At 39.9% G+C, this 12191-nt stretch overlaps 1 protein-coding gene and 1 long non-coding RNA gene across 3 annotated transcripts in view; both read left to right on the forward strand.

Moving 5' to 3' along the window:
- The window catches only part of LOC138962887 (uncharacterized), a 3923-nt gene extending 188 nt beyond the window's left edge, over positions 1-3735 (forward strand). The window contains exons 1-3 of one of the 2 annotated variants that reach the window (XR_011454627.1): positions 1-588; positions 1377-1467; positions 2050-3735. The exon at positions 1-588 is cut by the window's left edge and continues 188 nt beyond it. This is a non-coding gene — a long non-coding RNA (uncharacterized lncRNA). Of the gene's footprint in view, positions 589-1208; positions 1468-2049 lie in introns of those variants that run through there. The other variant, XR_011454626.1, reaches the window with a different exon arrangement.
- LOC138961005 (uncharacterized) overlaps positions 1-12191 on the forward strand; it is a 35437-nt gene that overhangs the window by 6182 nt on the left and 17064 nt on the right. The window lies entirely within an intron of this gene.

Here is a 12191-nt window from a genome sequence, read left to right on the forward strand (position 1 = left end):
GCTTCGGGAAAACTTTCCACAAGTTCCCTAAAGAAGAAAAAAGGTGGGTTGTGCAGTGATTATTTCATCAGGTTTACCTTCTTCAGAATGAGAATGAATGCAATGGCTCGAGTCAACTCACTCAGTAGACTACAGCGTCAGCGAGTACTTACGACTGTGAGTGTGAGTCAGCAGTCAGTACAAAACAACAGTTTACACTTGATGACAAACTACCCGTGGGCATATTTGCCGAAACCTTTATCAAACCTTGCTTACGGGAAAACTACAGTACAAAGGTACATCACTCATCCGTTTTGCGTTCAGGCAGAGCGTTAGATTTAGACTGAAGATCTGATTTAGCTTTTTTTGTCTTTCCTTTTTGCTTAGTTTAACAATAACATTGTTGTTTTTATTGTCAAACTAGGTGCAGAATATGGATGCAATTCACAAGGCGAGAGGACTTTGAAAAGCTGCAGCCAGCTGATGTTCAAGGTCTCAAGCTTTGTACTGATCACTTTGAGGCCAACCAGTAAAACAATCCTGCAGAGAGGATCACTTGTGTGGAATGCTGTCCCGACATTGTTTGCAGTGCCCAATCCACCACCGAAGGTTATTTATTTATTGGTTTTAGGTTTTTGCAAATCAAAGAAGCACACTAATAAATGCAGGTTGAGTAATGACAAGTTTGAGGCTGATGTAAGAATTGAAAAAAAACAGCATTGTTCCCATCAAATAATGCCTGTTTGCATTTAGCGCAAAATAATGATAAGGCCAACCAAAAAAAGTTACTTATTTTGGATCGACGTCTTGATTATGATGATATGATGAACTTATTTTGCCAAAAAACAGCCCCAAATGGCAAAAAAAGTATAGGGTCGGCGTCAACAACAAAAAAGTTGTATGTTTCTGGTCACCTGACCCTACCTATGTTTTCCCGATGACCCTAGACTTTTGTTTTTGCATTTTCAAAAATAAAAGGGGTATTCGAAAATCACTTGTTTTCCTGTTTTTCAACAAAATAAGTTAAAAAGATGGTTTAAAAAAAAAAGTTTAGAAAAAAAATCTCCACCTTTAGTCATGTTAGGCCACAAAAAAAGTCTGTTAAAGGTAACATAGGCCCCCCCAAAATAGCGTCGGTAGGTCGGCTTTTTATTTTTGTATTTTAGCCATCTGAATATTTTAATTTTATTTTTTAATGCCCCCCAAAAGTCTAGGGCCGGTGGGAAAAAAATAGGGTCGGTCCGGATATCGTAAACAGATTATTTTTTGTTTTGCCTTACCAGAAACATACACTTTTTTGTGTGGCCTAAGACCAATGCCATGAAATTGGGAGAATTGTTTCATTGGGACTGGGTGTTGGTTGTGAGTTTGTCAGTTAAAGAGCTGTGCATTTGCAGGTTGCTAGTGGGAGGAAGCCACCATCGCAAAGGGTAGCTACAAATGAAGCCAGCACCGACTTGTCGCCTGATGCACAAATTGTTCAACCAGGTAAGAGATTTTTAACCATGAAGAACACCCTGACATCAAAAAATGTTTAAACCCATCCATTACATAGTTGATAATTGCTGTATAGGGTGACGGGCGCTGTGGCGGGGTGGTAAGACGTCGGTCTATTAACTCGGAAGGTCGAGGGTTCGAATCCCGGTCGCGGCCGCCTGGTGGGTTAAGTGTGGAGATGTTTCCGATCTCCCAGGTCAACTTATGTGCAGACCTGCTAGTGACTTATCCCCCTTCATGTGTACACGCAAGCACAAGACCAAGTACGCACGAAAAAGATCCTGTAATCCATGTCAGAGTTCGGTGGGTTTTAGAAACACAAAAATACCCCGCATGCTTCCTCCGAAAGCGGCGTATGGCTGCCTAAATGGCGGGGTAAAAACGGTCATACACGTAAAATTCCACTTGTGCAAAAAAATGAGTGCGTGTGAAAGTTTCAGCCCACGAACGCAGAAGAAGAAGAAGAAGAAGAAGCTGTATAGGGCGGATGCATGGATGGATGAAATTGTACCTGTAGTTCCCACACGTAAAGATGTTATTTTATGTGTTTTGTGTGTGTGTTTTCTTTTTTAGATGACATTCAGGCGATCCTGGAGGACATAGGATGTAAAGCATCAAAGTCGTCATCCTCCCCATCCCCTCGTGAAGCGGAACTTTGGCAGAAGGTCAACAAACTGAGGAGCAAGGTTTTCCGATTAGAAAAGAAAACGATGGAACCCCGTGTAAAACGAGCGAGTAAATTAGCCAAGCCTCCCAAGAAAGACTTTGTAATAGAACAGTTGTCTCATATATTATCAGGCGAGGCGAGCTATTTTGCCATTTATGCCTGTTACATATTTACCGGTTATCTGCTGCTGTGTCCAATCCTGGCAGAGACGGGAACGCATGTTACCAAGGAGCCGAAGGAGAGTCAATGAGATGAGAGAATGTGATTAACAATTGCCAGCTCTCTCCGTACAAAGAGGGTCCAAAGTTGTATCAAAATATAGATGGTCGGCAATTCAAAATAAAAAAAGACAATAGACAAAACATGTACTTCGGCTCATAGAGCCTTCTTTAATTTTTGACTCATTAAGTCCATGCTCCGAGAGTCCTTTTTTTAATTTTGAATTGCCTACCATCTATATTTTTATACATTTTCAAAAAGATTCAACAGTCACCTTCCGTTATTCTTGAACTTGGCTATCCCAGCCTTACCTCAACATTCGATATTCCTGTGATATTTTTGACGTAAAATCAATTTTTACTGTAAAACTCTTCGGCAAGAGGATTGGTCCAAGCAAACAAATAATAAACTTGTTAAGATTTTTCCTGATATTTCCGATCAATTGCCTATGGTTTTATTTAGCTAAAAGATTCAAACGTTAATATGTAAGCGCCTAGGGCTATATCTAGATTAGGCGCATAAAAATGATCACAATAATAATAATAATAATAAAACGTCACACATATGACTCATGGCTATTTTTAAGGGGGGAGTAGCATCCCTGGTGTGTTGTTTGTGATGTACCTTTTAGTCTGTTTACAGTAACATAGGCACACAAAAAGAGGGTCGGTAGGTCGGCTTTTCTTAATTTTTTTTTTATAACCATCTTTTTAAATTATTTTGCAAAAAAACAGGAACAAAATTGATTTTTTTTTCTTTTTCTTTTTCTCCAAATGCCAAAAAAAAGTCTAGGGTCGGCGGGGGAAAAATAGGGTTGGTCGGGATACCGTAAACAGACTATTTTGCTTTGTTTTGCCTAAGCAATGACTAACAAACTTTCTTTAGGGTCTGACATTGTATATACTATACAATTTTTGGGGTATTAACTAAATACATGTATACAGTTTTTGATTCCTTTTATACTTTTTCACAAATTAGCTCCCCTCCCCCCCCCTTTTCTTTTTGTAGTCTGCCCTGGGGGCGGGAGGTCTCCCAATTTCGGTTTCTAGGGTCACCTTATGCTTCCATATGAGCTGAGAACTTAATTTAAAATGGGCCTCGATTTTTTTTTATTTGTATTTTGTAATTGTGCCTTTGTCCAGTCACATGATTTCACTTTGTACTTAAAAACTTGGCACTGTCATCATTTATTGCTATTTATTGTTCAGTTGTTCAGTATTTATTGCTATTGGGCATCAGTTGTTCAGTTGCCCTGTTTCGAATGAGCCATGCATGCATTATGGATGTGTTTAGCGAATTGGGATACCTAAAGCAATGTAAAAGAAACAATGTGAAGCAAACATATAGCACCAAATAAAATAACCGAATCAGAATGGAAACTTCTTCAGTGTGTGTGTGTGTGTGTGTGTGTGTGTGTGTGTGTGTGTGTGTTTGCTGTTTTAAATACCGAAAATGTGAAAATAAAGCAAGTCACAGCATGAGAAAGATCGACTGTACTAGTCATGACAAAGCAGGAGACAGCCTGGTCAGCATGTAGAAAAGGGGAATAACTCGTATTTAGCCATTCTCATTTCTAAGCATGCCCAATGAGGAAGTTATCCTTCTTCCCATTGTAGTTTCTTTGTTAACACAAACTCCTCAATCACTCCGTCACACATACACACACACACACACACAGTAAGCATAGGTGACACTGTGCAAGAAAGCGAGACACTAGATCTAGATCTGTCTGTCTGCATGTAGCCTACTTACAGGGACACGACTAAGAGTAATACCGAATATTCTGGACTCGCAACGAAATATACAAACAAATGACAATGAACAACGCTTCGACCTAATGGTCTTCAACAGGTTAAAAAAAAAAATGAAAACAACAATACAAATATCAAAACGACTTATCAGAGAAGATGATGTCCTCCAAGCGCAAAAGAAGGGGGAAAGGGAGATAAATCAAAAAGTAAAATGAGCAATGAAAAATGAAACCAAAACGAAACAAACCAGAATCGCTTGAAGGGCCTGAAGTTGAAAGAAAGAAAGAGAGAGAGAGAGAGAGAGAGAGAGAGAGAGAGAGAGAGAGAGAGAGAGAGAGAGAGAGAGAGAGAGAACAAGAACAAGAACAAGAACAAGAACATCATTTATTCTTCAGGCCTCTAGCCCCTAGAATAGGGTCGTTACAAACAAAAATACAAGTCAAATGTACATACAGCGGCAAAGCAACACGAAGATACAAAACTAAACACATACAGCGGCAAAGCAACAAAGATACAAAACTAAACGTACACGGTAAAGTAATACAGTCACAATCAGTCGTCTTGAGCTATGTTTTCAGTAAACTCGAGGCGAGTTTTTAGAGCAATAAACAAGTAAATGCTTAATCTACGAATATCAGATGATGAGCCGTTGCGGAGAATATTCACAAAATTTAATGAGTTATATCTTGTATTTAGAAACTTAGCCCTGGCGTTTGCATACAATGGACAATCAAATACAAAGTGCTTTTCGTCTTCCACAACATCACAGAGCTTGCATAAAATATTCCTGTCCCTTCCAAATGTTCTTCTAAAACACGAAGCTCCAATAGGCAACACACCCAGACGCAATTTGGTCAAACAATCGCGGAAACATTTTTTGTCAATGAAATCAAAGTACTTCTCACTTTCAAAAACTGTTTTGAATAATCGGTAGTTTTGATAAATGTCATTACTTATAATGGAACCATTCCATTCCTGCAAATACATATCAGCCATTCTCTGTTTAAATAAAGAAATAAATGTTTTTTCACACCCCACCCCTTAATTGTTGCAACCAAACATATCCAAACCCCGTGCTAAACAATGTATTCTTTACATGTGTTGCCCAACATGTTTTACCTCGCTCGTCCAGGTTTTTTAACATTAAGTATGCCTGTCTGGGAATTCTGGATATATCTAGTGTCAACAGCTTCAGCCAATATTTTATGCACCTTACTGCACTGTTGATGTACAGACTCTGTAACAGAGGGTAGCGTCCCAGTTCTCCATACACAAACTTGGATACTTTAAGAGGAACACTTAAGAACCTTTTGCATGCAAGTGTGTGAACCTTTTCTATATTGTCTAATCTTTGGAGACCCCACATTTCGGAAGAGTACATTAATATGGATTGCACCTGGGAATCGAAAATTTTGAAAAAAAAACTTTTGGAGATATATCATTCAGTTTTCTAATGTGTCTAACGTGTTCTGTTCACACACTACATTCAGTCCACCTACCTGCAAGGGTCAAGTCCCAAGAAATATGTCTCTGTATTCCTATCGTATCACTCTACTCCTGTTTTGTTTTCTTTCACATACATTTTCCCTTCTTTTTTGACGAGTTTCTGGACAGCAAACTCAAAACAAATTCTTTTCATCACAAAAGCGATCTTTGGAATTGACTGACGTAGTCCGAAAGAATTCATGCATCAACTTACGTCACGTATCCGACGTCATCACTTCGCATACCTTATGGTCTCGGTATTTCGTTGGTACTTCATAATTATTTCCTGTTTGTAAAATGACCCTCAAAGCTAACCGAGACTAGTTGAGGCTGTATCAATGCGCCTCGCCAGCAGGTTGTTAATGGCTTTTTTAGCGAGTGACTATATCGACAATTGTGACCCTCCACCACGAAATGAGTCGCATGTCACCTCGCGCGGTTCTGTGCTAGGCTTAATACAAGTCCGGGGAGTGTCTGGTAACAGTGCGAGGGTCACCTTTAGTCACAGGTTTTTACTCAAACAGTTTTCGCTCTTTTCTAAAAACGGTTTTCACCACTGCATAGAGCATACAAAACTCCTTAGGAAAATTTACAAATATGAAAATCATGCAACGGTGACATGCGACTCATTCCGTGGTGGAGTGTCACAATTAGTTACTGGTAATTTTTAATGAGTTGGGGCATTCTGACCAATCACAGGATCTGTTTCATTAAAACGCAAACTCGATTGAATTACAATTAATGTTATAAGTCACTTCAATAATTAAGCTTTCCTAGAAATCTTAGTTATTCCATGTATTCTCCAAGTTTAATTTTGGTACGTTTACAGCATGACATTGCTTATCTAAGATTGGAAGGAACAGCAAGGCTGTTCCGTAATAAATTGGTATTTAGATCAATTAGATCAAAATAATCATAAACGTACTAAAGTGACCGCAGAAATAGACTCATAATTTAATGTCTAGCATAATTACATGTTTTGCAAAAATACCATTAAATTTTCAAGTATATTTAGTCCATATCACTGTCACATTGATTCCAGAAAACATGACCAGTTTTGTATATTGTTTGTGTAATGTTACTCTTTGTTGAGTCAATCGAATTTGACACACATTCAAACAAAGCATGTTCTAATAATTGCACAAGCAAAACAAAAATCCATGGGAGACAACTCTCCGCTTCACAAATCGCACTCTTAATAAAAGCTAACCTTTCCAAGAATAAAGTTATGAATTATTTTGTGATTTTCTCAAAGAATGTTCTAAATGTAGATCGTTATGCCTGCATTTTATTGCGTGCAAAATGTTCATCATTCTTCGGTTTCGGCTCCAGATCAATCATCTAAGGGGAGTAACTCTGTATTGACACGTGCACTTGAAGACTTGGTGACGTGTACTATCAGTGGCCTTGATGCAGTGGTGCGGGATTTCCCGTTTTTCTCTTAACTTGTCGTATTTGTCGTAGTGCCGTTGGTCGGGTAATGCGGTACGATTATAGACTTGCTACAGGGAAGACAATACTGAGTGCTACAATCTTGGCAGTTGAATTATCAGTGAGTTTTAGAGGAGCACGACTATAAGGCCAAACAAAAAAGTTGCATGTTTCTACAAAAAATAGGGTAGGTAGGTAGGATTTTTTTTTTTGTTTTTTTTGTCCCCCTTGTGTCGTCTGCCGTCTGTTACTTTCGTTTTGACGCTTTTTTTTCTTTTTTTCTTTTACAAATGCAATAAAAAAAAAGTCTAGGGTCGGCGGAAAAAAACAAGGTAGGGTCGGGTGACCAGAAATTAACATACAACTTTTTTTGTGTGTGTGCCTAAGGCGGGTGGGTGATTCTGTGATCACCTTACATCTTAGTGTGTAGGTTGGGATAGAGGTATGTGTCTGGGTGGGTGATTCTGTGTTCACCTTACATCTTAGTGTGTAGGTTGGGATAGAGGTGTTTGGGTCTGGGTGGGTGATTCTGTGTTCACCTTACATCTTAGTGTGTAGGTTGGGATAGAGGTATGTGTCTGTGTCTGGGTGGGTGATTCTGTGTTCACGTTACATCTTAGTGTGTAGGTTGGGATAGAGGTATGTGTCTGGGTGGGTGATTCTGTGTTCACCTTACATCTTAGTGTGTAGGTTGGGATAGAGGTATGTGTCTGTGTGTGGGTGGGTGATTCTGTGTTCACCTTACATCTTAGTGTGTAGGTTGGGATAGAGGTATGTGTCTGTGTGGGGGTGGGTGATTCTGTGTTCACCTTACATCTTAGTGTGTAGGTTGGGATAGAGGTATGTGTCTGTGTGTGGGTGGGTGATTCTGTGTTCACCTTACATCTTAGTGTGTAGGTTGGGATTGAGGTATGTGTCTGTGTCTGGGTGGGTGATTCTGTGTTCACCTTACATCTTAGTGTGTAGGTTGGGATAGAGGTATGTGTCTGTGTCTGGGTGGGTGATTCTGTGTTCACCTTACATCTTAGTGTGTAGGTTGGGATAGAGGTGTGTGTCTGTGTGTGGGTGGGTGATTCTGTGTTCACCTTACATCTTAGTGTGTAGGTTGGGATAGAGGTGTTTGTGTCTGGGTGGGTGATTCTGTGTTCACCTTACATCTTAGTGTATAGGTTGGGATAGAGGTTTGTGTCTGGGTGGGTGATTCTGTGTTCACCTTACATCTTAGTGTATAGGTTGGGATAGAGGTGTTTGTGTCTGGGTGGGTGATTCTGCGTTCACCTTACATCTTAGTGTGTAGGTTGGGATAGAGGTATGTGTCTGTGTCTGGGTGGGTGATTCTGTGTTCACCTTACATCTTAGTGTGTAGGTTGGGATAGAGGTGTTTGTGTCTGGGTGGGTGATTCTGTGTTCACCTTACATCTTAGTGTGTAGGTTGGGATAGAGGTATGTGTCTGTGTCTGGGTGGGTGATTCTGTGTTCACCTTACATCTTTGTGTGTAGGTTGGGATAGAGGTATTTGTCTGGGTGGGTGATTCTGTGTTCACCTTACATCTCAGTGTGTAGGTTGGAATAGAGGTATTTGTTTGTGTCTGGGTGGGTGATTCTGTGTTCACCTTACATTTTAGTGTGTAGGTTGGGATAGAGGTATGTGTCTGTGTGTGGGTGGGTGATTCTGTGTTCACCTTACATCTTAGTGTGTAGGTTGGGATAGAGGTATGTGTCTGTGTGTGGGTGGGTGATTCTGTGTTCACCTTACATCTTAGTGTGTAGGTTGGGATAGAGGTATGTGTCTGTGTCTGGGTGGGTGATTCTGTGTTCACCTTACATCTTAGTGTGTAGGTTGGGATAGAGGTATGTGTCTGGGTGGGTGATTCTGTGTTCACCTTACATCTTAGTGTGTAGGTTGGGATAGAGGTATGTGTCTGTGTGTGGGTGGGTGATTCTGTGTTCACCTTACATCTTAGTGTGTAGGTTGGGATAGAGGTATGTGTCTGTGTCTGGGTGGGTGATTCTGTGTTCACCTTACATCTTAGTGTGTAGGTTGGGATAGAGGTATGTGTCTGTGTCTGGGTGGGTGATTCTGTGTTCACCTTACATCTTAGTGTGTAGGTTGGGATAGAGGTATGTGTCTGGGTGGGTGATTCTGTGTTCACCTTACATCTTATTGTGTAGGTTGGGATAGAGGTATGTGTCTGTGTGTGGGTGGGTGATTCTGTGTTCACCTTACATCTTAGTGTGTAGGTTGGGATAGAGGTATGTGTCTGTGTCTGGGTGGGTGATTCTGTGTTCACCTTACATCTTAGTGTGTAGGTTGGGATAGAGGTGTTTGTGTCTGGGTGGGTGATTCTGTGTTCACCTTACATCTTAGTGTGTAGGTTGGAATAGAGGTATTTGTCTGTGTCTGAGTAGGAGATGGATTTCCATCTTTTATCTCTGTGAGTAATGAGGTAGATATTTGGTAGTGTCTGGGTAGAAAATGTATTTCCATCTTGTATCTTTGTGAGTATAAGCGGGTAGATATTTTGAATTGTCTGGATGGGAAATGTATTTCCATCTTATATCTTTGTGAGTTTAAGCGGGTAGATATTAGGCTATATGATGTTTGATGGGTTGGTGACAGTCCAGCTTTTTTGTCGGTCCGAGGGGGAGCATATCGTTTTTTGTTTCATATTTATAAAATATGAAACAAAAGTCGATATGCCCCCCGAGGACCGACAAAAAAGCTGGTCTGACAACAAACCTCCAAACATCGTTTTTGTCATCATTTTGGTAGTGAGCAAATAAGTGCACAATCAACACAGGGAGCCATGCTTTGAAACACGAGTATCGTTTTGATAACCACACGAGTTCCGTTTTGATAATCACTGGCAATCAAAGCTGGCGTGTGAAAGCAACTTTCTGTGTTTTTGAGTTTATAAAATGTTGGGATGAATATGTCAGGTTTGAGGATGCACAGTTCTGTAGGTTCATCTCGGTATTCCACCTCCTCGGCTTTCATTTCTAAATATTAAGCTTAGTGATCGAATGTGGAAGCTACGTTGGGTCAATGGTCACAGAAGATTTGCGTCGTGCAGCGAAGGAAAGAATCGCGATCTTGTTTCCGACTCAGTGCCTCTTTGTTTTTCATTAGACTTATCATTCTGCTTGCTCGGCTTTGTTAGATGTTTGCATGTCTTGTTGCTATTTTCTTTGCTTTTATTATTATTTCTTATTTACGCTTCGTTTATCGATACAACGTCTTGTGCACGGGTCAAAATGTGTGTGTCAGGGTCACAAGTTTGACTTGAACTTGACGTTCGTGTTTCTCCGAACGTCTGTGTATCGAAACACAGATACACGCACTACATGACTTTGTAAGAAGACAAAACATATCGGTAGGTTTCATTCGTTTGTGATGAATTTATGACCTTTCGTGAAGTAGTTTTTTTTTTAACTTTTTACTTTTGCCAGTTTGCCAGTTCGTTTGTGGAACTTTGCAAAGCAGTGTCGTGTCGTCTGTTTAGGTCTGGGGAAACGCCAATGAAAAGAGCCGAAGAATCCCCGAGCGTTTCTATTGGGTTTGCTTTTGATTATCCATGTATAACCTGCTTCCTTCAACTATGGTAACCGGGGATTTATTGCCTGGGGAACATGAGATTTATTTCCCAGGCGCTTGTGAATGAAAACTCGTGAAAATTATGACAATACCTGCTATTCAGACTTTGTCGTGTGACAGACGTTTTCTTCCACACGAGATTACGTTGATTGTCTAACGAAGCCGTCAGGCTGAGTTAGACATCAGCTAATCGAGTGTGGAAGAAAACTCTGTCACACGACCAAGTCGGAATAGCATTTATGTCTCACAGCTTCAACAGAGGAGAGAACAAACACGTTTTGCGTACTCAAGCTTGACAAACCTAAACACAGAAGCAGCCATTGAATGACGTCTCGGTATATGTGAATGACGTCACAGTCATCGTCACAGTCTGTATCTTTTGAAGCATCGCATTCTTCATGACGTCTTTCTGTGTCTGCATCCGCGAAATGTTTTTTTTTCCGGGGTCTTTGTCATCTATGTTCAGAACTCTATCCTTATAGTTTCAGACTAACAGGCCTCCTAAGCGAGCCACTTTCCAAGTCCAGCTAAATTCGCGTATGCGGGAAAAAGTACTGTCGTCTGGGATGCCGTTCTCAGTATTCTCAGCGTTGAAGAATTTGTAAAGAGAAGAAACGATAACTGAGCAGGAAAAATAAAAGTCGTGTGTGCATTTTGGGGCTTTTGGAGGGACGATTTCGAGTTTGAATCCGTTCTTGCACATGCTCCAAAGCGTGTAACATACAATCTTGCACACGTTTGCTTTAGTAGTGGCAAAGAAGGAAAGCGTGTGACATTTTGAATTGTCTGGATGGGAAATGTATTTCCATCTTATATCTTTGTGAGTAAGCGGGTAGATATTTTGAATTGTCTGGGTGGGAAATGTCTCTGCATAGTATTTGTGTTACTGTGTTTGCAAGTTTTTAGGTAATTGGAATGTTTATTTTTATTTTTTATATTTTTTGGCCAAGCACATCATTGTGGGGCTTTTATAGTTTTAACCAAAAACATGCATCCGTCTACAATGTATCATCATTCATCCTTCAACATTTATAATAAATATGTAAATGGCAAGTATACAAGACATTTATTAACAACATTACATAACAGACAGACGGACATATAACATACCGTTCGCCTACAAGTAAAGCCGGAGCATAGCTTTAAATGCAGATTACAATACTGATAAAAAGAAAGTTTGCAAGAACTTTACACTGAAATAAAGCTTCGGACATGTTTTTCATGTTCACGTGTAGAGGAAGATGATTCAGTACGTGTGATGCACGTTTTGCGGTAGTATGGGAACAGATCTACTGCCCCGTTAAAAACTTAACATTTAAGATTCTATCTTAAAAGTTGTTATGTCGTTCCACGGAAGGTAGTCAGAGTTGTTATGTACTTATTATATAGTTACAGTTAAAAAACAGTTTGTAAATTTACATTGACAAATAACAAAATCAAAAGGTAAAATTCATCTAAAGATAGAGTTATCAAATGGATAATGTGTATTTTGTGCGTATAACAATAGTATCTTGTAAGTTTGGATCATTGGATATAGAGTTTGCGAACAATTTACAAGAAATCCCGC

Source organism: Littorina saxatilis, linkage group LG3, assembly GCF_037325665.1.
Source record: "Littorina saxatilis isolate snail1 linkage group LG3, US_GU_Lsax_2.0, whole genome shotgun sequence".
Classification (NCBI taxonomy): Eukaryota; Metazoa; Mollusca; class Gastropoda; order Littorinimorpha; family Littorinidae; genus Littorina; species Littorina saxatilis.